This window comes from Petaurus breviceps, unplaced genomic scaffold, assembly GCF_028583685.1.
Source record: "Petaurus breviceps papuanus isolate PSGF00001 unplaced genomic scaffold, PetGlider_PUasm1.0 174, whole genome shotgun sequence".
Classification (NCBI taxonomy): domain Eukaryota; kingdom Metazoa; phylum Chordata; class Mammalia; order Diprotodontia; family Petauridae; genus Petaurus; species Petaurus breviceps.
This window is the reverse complement of record NW_027185761.1, coordinates 76,381,263-76,390,229: the sequence shown is the minus strand read 5'-3', so window position 1 is coordinate 76,390,229 and position 8,967 is coordinate 76,381,263.

Genomic DNA, 8,967 nt, shown 5'->3' with positions numbered 1-8,967 from the left:
CCTTATTAGGGAGGCAGAAGACAAATTTAAATCTACAGTGACCAAATTGGAAAAAAGTTTCACTGAAGAAAACAAATCCTTAAAAAGTAAAATTAGTGAAGTAACTGGAGAAAATACCTCCCTAAAAAAAGGACCTTCAAAAACTAACCGAAGAGAATAACTCACTAAAACACAGGATCAATCAAAGTGAAGCTCAGGCCTCTATGATGCTCCAAGAGTCAATCAAACAAAACATGAAGATTGAAAAATTGGAAGAAAGTGTAAAATATCTCACTGGAAAAACAACTGACCTAGAGAACAGATCCAGGAGAGATCACTTAAGAATTATTGGTCTACTGGAAAGCCATGATGAAAAAAGCAGCCTGGGCAACATCCTCCAAGAGATTGTTAAAGAAAATTGTCCTGAAGTCCTGGAATGAGAAGATAAAATAGTTATCGAAAGAATTCACCACATATGTGAATGTGTGTATATACGTTTACAGGTATACATAGATAGAGGGCACGGGACCAATTTAACAGGAAGGGATGATACTTAAAAGGTGAAATTAAGAGGTGAGAAGAATATAATGAGAGGAGATGGGGAGAGACAGAGTGGGGCAAACTCATACAGAAGAGGCAAGGGAAAATGGTTACAATGGAGGGGAAGAATAGGAAGGCAAAAGGGAATGGGTCAACCTTATTCCTATTGAATCTGGCTTGAGGAGGGAGGGAAATACACACTAAATAGGGGATCTCACCCTCTAGGAGAATAGGGGGGAAGGGGATGTGAGGGGAGATGATGGAAGGGAGGGCAGGCTGGGGGGGAGGGAAGTTGGAAGCACCCACTTTTGAAAAGGGACAGGATCAAAGTAGAGAATAGAACAAGTGGGAGGTGGGATAGGAGGGAGGGAAATATAGTCAGTCTTTTACAATACATCTACTATGTTATTGTTTTGCATTAGCCGCACATGTACAACCTATACTGAACTGCTTGTCTCCCCAGTGGGGGTGGGTGGCAGGGGGGGAAGGGAATGAATCTGGAATTGAAAGTTTTAAAATCAAATATTCAAATATATATGTATCTGTATATATATACACTATTATTAGTACCATCTTACATGTTATTAAGAAAAAAAAAAGATATACAGGCACCGAGGCATAGAGATCCACTGGAAAAGTTGAAATGGGTATGGGAGAAAATATGGGAGAGAGCAGATCGGAGGTGGGGATATCCTGTGGGACTGCTGTTTTGGGGAGATGGGCGGAGGAAAAACAGGGAGAAAATTTGTAACTCAAAATTTGGCGGAAACGAATGATGTAAATCAGAAGTTAATAAAGCATTAAAGAAAGAATTCACCAAACTCCCCCTGAAAGAGATCCCAAATTGAAAACTCCAAGAAATATTGTAGCCAAATTCCAGAACTACAAGATTAAGGAGAGGATACTGCAAGCAGCCAAAAAGAAGCAATTCAAATATCATGGAACTACAGTTAGAATCACACAGGACCTAGCAGCTTCTACATTAAAAGATAGGAGGGACTGGAATTGGATATTTGGTAGGGCAAAAGAGCTAGGACCGCAACCCAGGATTAAGTACCCAGCAACACTGAGCATAGTCTTTCAGGCAAGGAGATGGTCATTTAATGAAATAAGAAACTTCTAGACTTTCCTGATGAAAAAGCCAGAGCTCAATGGAAAATTTGATCTCCAATTACAAGACTCAAGAAAAACATAAAAAGGTAAACAAGAAAAACACACACACATACACACATGCACATAACTTGGGATGCAATAAGAACAAAATATTCACATCCCTACATGAGAAGCTGATAACTGTCAATATCGAAATTTATATGATTATCATGACCCATAAAAGTGTTATACATAGATAGAGGATATGGGTATAAATGAACTAACATGATGATAAAAAAAAAACCTTATAAAGGGGGTCGAAGGGATTGCGATGGGATAAAAGGAAAGGATGAGACAGAGAAAGGTAAATTATGCCATACAAAGAGGCATAAAAACACACTGTAGTAGAGGGGAAAGAAAGAGGGAGAGGAACATCATTTGAACATTATTCTTACTGGTTCTGGTTCAAAGAGGGATCAACATGATCAGTTAAGGGGCGGCCAGGTAGCACAGTAAGTAAGAGCACCGGCTCTGGTGTCGGGATGACCTGGGGATCGAATCTGGGCTCAGATACTCAGCACCACACCCAGAAATAACTGGCCCTGTAACCTTAAGCAAGTTACTTAACCCCGATTGCTTTAAAAAAAAACAACATGATCAGTTAAGTTTAAAATTCTAACAGAAAAGCCACGAAAACTCATTAAATAAAGGGAAAGGAGGGAGGGAGAGGAGCACTGTATGAAATTTACTCTCATTGGTTTAAGGTCATGTAATGGGAATGTAAATTTTTAAGATCTTCCCTGCCCCTAGGCTAAAGTGCACTTGGGGCCTGGGGAGGGAGGCTTGTTTTTCAGTTGATACTTTTTGATTGGCCAGTGGGTCCAGAAGGTTGTTACATTCTCTGAGCCAGGAGCAGGCTATATAAACCCTGATGTGAGGCTTTGTTTTGGGACTCACTTTAAGAAGTGTTCTGTGATTTGATCAGATGAGACTCTAGGAATCCAGTGTTGAGAGCCCCCCAGCTTTGAAAAACCCATATGTTAATGGTTGGACAGTTTGGAAACCTGTCTACTTGATCTGTTTCTCTGTCTTGATAATTCTGTCTGTATACTCTGAAGTTCGGGGTGCTGACCTTTTTCCCCTGAACTAGGTAAACGATACATATTTGGCTGATTAAAGTAAGCTTTTTAACCCATTTTGAGTTGCTTTCCTTTATCAAAGCAGATCCAAGAACCTGTGTTGGCAGCCACCCTGGGGACGCTTGGGGTGCTTGCTGCTACAGATCAAAGGGAGAATAACATACTCTGATAAATATAAAAATCTATTGTGTCCTATAGGCAGTAGGAGGGTAAGGGAGGGATAAAAAGGGGGGGGGATTAGAGGGGAGGGAAATAATAGTAAAGGGAGAGGGTAGGTAAAGAAGGGGGGGTTACCAGGAGGAAACTGAGGGAGATGGTGGTCAAAAGGAAAACCCTCAAGGAGGGGAAGGGAGAAGGAAGAAACAAAGCCATAAGCAGGAGAGGGAATAGGATGGAGGGGAAGGGACAGATAGTCATCATTACTGTGGATGTGAATGGGATACACTCTCCCATAAAACAGAGGCAGATAGCAGAATGGATTAAAAACCATAATCCTACAATATGCTGTCTACAAGAAATACATTTGAAACAAAGGGATACCCACAGGGTAAAGGTAAAAGGCTGGAGTAGAATATATTATGCCTCAGCTAAAGTAAAAAAAAGCAGGGGTAGCAATCCTTATCTCAGATAAAGCAAAAGCAAAAATCTAATTAAAAGAGATAAGGAAGGAAACTATATCCTGCTAAAAGGCACCATGGAGAATGAAGCAATATCATTACTTAACATATATACACCAAGTAGTATCGCATCCAAATTCCTAGAGGAGAAGTTAAGGGAATTAGAGGGAGAAATAGATAGCAAAACTATACTAGTTGTGGACCTTAATCTCCCCCTCTCTGAACTTGATAAATCCGACCCCAAAATAAACAAGAAAGAAGTTAAGGAGGCAAATAGAATTTTAGAGAGGCTAGATATGATAGATCTCTGGAGAAAACTGAATGGGGATCAAAGGGAATATACTTTCTTCTCAGTAGTTCATGGCACATACTCAAAAATAGACCATGTTCTAGGGCATAAAAACCTCACAATTCTGTGCAGTAAGGCAGAAATATTAAATGCATCCTTCTCAGATCATGATGCAATAAAAATTATATGCAACAAAGGGCCATGGAAAGGCAAACTGAAAACTAATTGGAAATTAAACAATTTAATCCTAAAGAATGAGTCAAACAAATTATAGAAACAATCAGTAATTTCATTCAAGAGAATGATAATAATGAGTCAACATACCAAAATTTGTGGGATGCATTAAAGGCAGTTCTTAGGGGAAGTTTTATATCCCTCAGTGCATACATGATTAAATTAGAGAAAAGGGAGGACAATGAATTGGGCATGCAATTGAAAAACCTAGAAAAATAACAAATTCAAAATTCCCAATTAAATACTAAATTAGAAATGTTGAAAACCAAAGGAGAGATTAATAAAATTGAAATTAAGAAAACTATTGAATTAATAAATAAAACTAAGAGCTGGTTTTATGGGGAAAAAAACAATAAAATTGATAGACCCTTAGTCAATATGATAAAAAAAGAAAGAAGAAAACCAAATTATGAGTATCAAAAATGAAAAGGGTGAATCTACTTCCAATGAAGAGGAAATCAAAACAATAATTAGGAATTATTTTTCCCAATTGTATGCACATAAATTTGATAATCTTAGGGAAATGGATGAATATTTACAAAAATACAACCTGCCCAGATTAACTGAAGAGGAAGTAAATTACTTAACCTCATCTCAGAAAAAGAAATTGAACAAGCCATCAGTCAACTCCCTAGGAAAAAATCTCCAGAGCCAGATAGATTTACTAGTGAATTCTATCAAACATTTAAAGAACAATTGATTCCAATACTCTACAAACTATTTGGGAAAATTAGTGAAGGAGTCCTACCAAATTCTTTTTATGACACAAATATGGCACTGATACCTAAATCAGGAAGAGATAAAACATAGAATAAAATTTGTAAAACCAATATCCCTCATGAATATAGATGCAAAAATTTTAAATAAAATATTAGCAAAAAGACTGCAGCAACTTATCTCAAGAATAATACACTTTGATCAGGTAGGATTTACTCTAGGAATGCAAGGATGGTTTAATATTAGGAAAACCATCAGTATAATTGATCATATCAACAATAAAACTAGCAGAAACCACATGATTATCTCAATAGATGCAGAAAAAGCTTTTGACAAAATACATCATCCATTCCTATTAAAAACACTAGAAAGTATAAGAGTCAATGGAGCCTTCCTTAAAATAATAGGTAGCATCTATCTAAAACCATCAGCAAATATTATATGTAATGGGGATATGCTAGAAGCATTTCCAATAAGATCAGGAGTGAAATAAGGGTGTCCACTATCACCCCTCTTATTCAATCTGGTAATACAAATGTTAGCAGTAGCAACTAGAGAAGAAAAATAATTCAAAGGAGTCAAATTAGGCAAAGAAGAGATGAAGCTATCACTCTTTGCAGATGATATACTTAGAGAATCCTAGAGAATCAAGTAAAAATCTACTTGAGACAATAAATAAATTTGGCAAAGTTTCAGGATATAAAATAAACCCACATAAATCCTTGGCATTCCTGTATATTTCCAATGAAATTCAACAGCAAGAGATAGAAAGAGAAATCCCATTTAAAGTTACTGTAGACATTATAAAATATTTGGGAATATACCTGCCAAAACAAACCCAGGACCTATATGATCACAACTACAAAACACTTTTCACACAAATAAAGTCAGATCTAACTAATCGGAAAAATATTAATTGCTCATGGCTGGGTCGAGCTAATATAATGAAAATGAAATCTGGAATTATGCCCAAAGGGCTATAAATAATTTCATACCCTTTGACCAAGCAGTACCCCTTCTAGGGTTGTATCCCAAAGAGATCATAGAAGTGGGGAAAAGACCCATATGTACAAAAATATTTATAGCAGCTCTTTTTGTGGTGGCAAAGAATTAGAAATTAAGGGGGTGCCCATCAATTGGGGAATGGTTGAACAAGTTGTGGTATATGTATGTTATGGAATACTATTGTGCTATGAGAAACGAGGAGTAGATGGACTTCATATTTACCTGGAGAGGCTTATACAAACTGATGCTGAGTGAGAAGAGTAGAACCAGGAGTAATTTGTACACAATTACAGACACAACGTATGTGTGATGACCAAGTTTGATAAACTGGACTCATCTCAGCAATTCAGTGATATAAATCTATCCCAAAAGACTCATGATGGAGAGAGATGTCTATATCCAGAGAAAGAACAAGAAAGAACTGAGTTTGTATCCAGATTGAAGCAAACTACCTGATCTTTTTCCTTTTCTTGTTTGGTTTTATTTCCTCTTTACCATGTTTCATTCCATCTGATGCATTCCGTTTTTATAACCTGACTAATGTCTAATGTGAAAATATTTGCAGATCCTATACTTGACTGTATGCCTCCATGTCGGGGGAGGGGAGGGAGAGGACAGAATGTGAATCTTAAGGAATTGTGGAATTGAATTTTGTAAACTAAAAGTAAACAAACAAATTAATAAAAAAAATTTTTTTTAAAGAATTAAAGAACACTGTGGAGTAGAGTTGTAGAAGGTCTGTCCCTGTTACTGTGTTCTCACTCTTTTTCATTTTCTGGGTGTGCAGACATTCACAGTGCACCCATTACTAGTGAGTCCCTTTCTGAGCCTGAGGAGATGGCATAGGGTTAGATTTTTTTATTTGAACTTACATATTTGCATGTCTGTTGTATTCAGTTTTAAGAATATCATGAATAATTTATTTTCTTAATATATGGAATGAATGAATGAAAAGGCACCTGCCAAATATGTACTGTGTGCCAAGCAATGTGCTGAGTACTGGGGAGCCCTCAGGAGCTCCCATTCTAATGGAGAGACAGGCCTTGGAGGACAGCAGATGGAAACGCCGGCAGCACCTTAGGGTCCAGCCTTAGTGGCCCAGGGGCTCCAGCAAGATGATGGCCTCAGTCACCACAGTGGAAACATGTCTACCCCTTTCATAGTGAGGTGTCAGCAAAGTCCCAAGTGCCAGCCTCCACCTAAGGGTGATAGAGAAGTGCCCCCTTCCCCACACAACGCCATGCTGAGCCCCCTCCCCCCTTACCTGCCCAAAGAAGCATCTCCTGACTCCTCCCCTGGAGTCAGCCCCCCCCCCCCAGAGGAGGGAGGCCTGCTTTGTCTGCAGGGCTCTGGGCCCAAGGGCAGTCAGGACCACTGGCCAGAGTCCAACATGCTTATCGTGCCCATTATATATTGTCCCCCTAAATTCCCTTTTGTACATTATCCCGTGTTGTGCTTAGCACAATGCCTGGTACACAGTGAACCCTTAATTAGTGCTTGTTGACTCTTTTCTCACCCACTCTGGGCTGTTTCCCAACCCACACTAGGGTCCCAAGATGGAGAAATGTTCCCTTCACTTCTGGGGCAACCCTGGGGTGGGGCTCTCCTTCACTCTAGTGTGGCTAGCAAGCCCCCCACTCAATTGGCTTTTAGAAAAGACAGTTATTAGCTCAAAGGGCAATCAAAGTGTGCATATCCAGCAATACCATTACTAGGTCTGGATCCCAAAGAGATCCCCCCCAAAAGGGGACAGGAAAGGAACTGTTTGTACACAAATATTGACAGCAGTTCTTTTTATAGTGTCAAAGAATTGGAAATGGAGGGGATGTCCATCAGTTGGTGAGAGGCTGGCCAAGTTCTGGTGTGTGATAGTGAGGGATACTCCTGTGGTTTAGGAAATGTCAAGCAGTATGATTCCAGAAAAACCTGGAAAGACTTCCATGACCTGACGCAAGCAGAGCTGGGAACAGTACCCAGAGTAACAGCCACCTTGTGAGATGATCAGCATGAAAGACAGCTCTTCTCAGCAGCACAGAGAGACCCGAGACAGTCCTGAGGACCCCTACGGAAGCTGGCTCTCCGCCTCCAGAGAAGGCCCTGCCCGCAGAGTCTGAAGGCCCGCGGAGTCATCTGAATGCAGATTGCAGCAGGCCTTCTTCCTTTACTTCTCTTAGGTTTGGCTTTGGTCTGCATCTTCTTTCACAACATGACCAATGTGGAAATATGTTTCACAAGGAGAACCTCTATCACACTGCTCATTGTCTCAGGGAAAGGGGGAGAAAATTTGGGACTCAGTATTTTTTTAAATGAATGAATGTTAAAAATGTCTTGACGTGTATTTAGGGTGAAATAAACCATTTTTTTAAAAAAGCAAATACAAAGCAAGAATGGTAGCTCCCAAGCATTTTCCCTCCAGGTCCACAGCCTCCTCCCTCCCAAAGACAGTGAGTCCAGAGGGGGAGAAGTGAGCACAGATGAGAGCACAGTGATGAAGATTCAGGTGTTTATGGGATTCATGTGGTCAAGAAAACTCACAATTCAGACAAAGTCGGACCTTGGTGCCTGGGGTCCTTTTTCTCTTTGCAGATAAGGGCAGCGAGTGAGTGCTCTGCTAAGCTGAGCAGAGTGGATTACAGGCCCTGAGCTTGGCTGCTCCAAGGCTTGATAGGACAGGACATTTGGCCAGTGGGCTGCCTCTGGACTGAACTGGGCAGGTCACTCAGCCGCTATTGTCAGATGGGGCTGGGAAGGCTGCCCTGCCTTGGCCTGCTGCTGCTGGAGTCTTCCCAATCCTGGCATCTCTGTGGACCCTGCTACTACACCAGCCTCCTGGTTCCTCTTGACTGGGCAGCCTTGGTCCCTGCCCTTTCCTGCCTCTGGTGTGGCAGGCCTGACCTTGTCTGTGTTCTTTCCAGAGAGGCCAGTGACTATCACCTCCGACTGGCAGAAGTCTTTCCTTTCTTGACTCCTCATGACCCCAGCTGAGGTAAGAGATGGAGAAAACCAGTGTCATCTGTTTCTGTGGCATTCCTGGACCAGAAATGACTCCTTTTAGTGAGGGTCTCCCCCTTCACATGGGGGACCCCCTCAGTAATGCTTCCCAGATTCTGGTGGGGTCCTCTGAAGACAGAGGCCTTTCCCAGGCTGTTGTGCTTCAAACCTCAAACCCTCCCTGCCTTTATCTGAGAAGACTCCAGCCCGGTCCAGTCCAGTCCAGCCCCCTCCAGCCTCCTTCAGCCCCTTCTAGCCCCCTCCAGCCAATTCCAGCCCACTCCAGCCCCCTTCAGCCCCTTCTAGCCCCCTCCAGCCAATTCCAGCCCCCTCCAACCAATTCCAGCCCCCTCCAGCCCCTTCC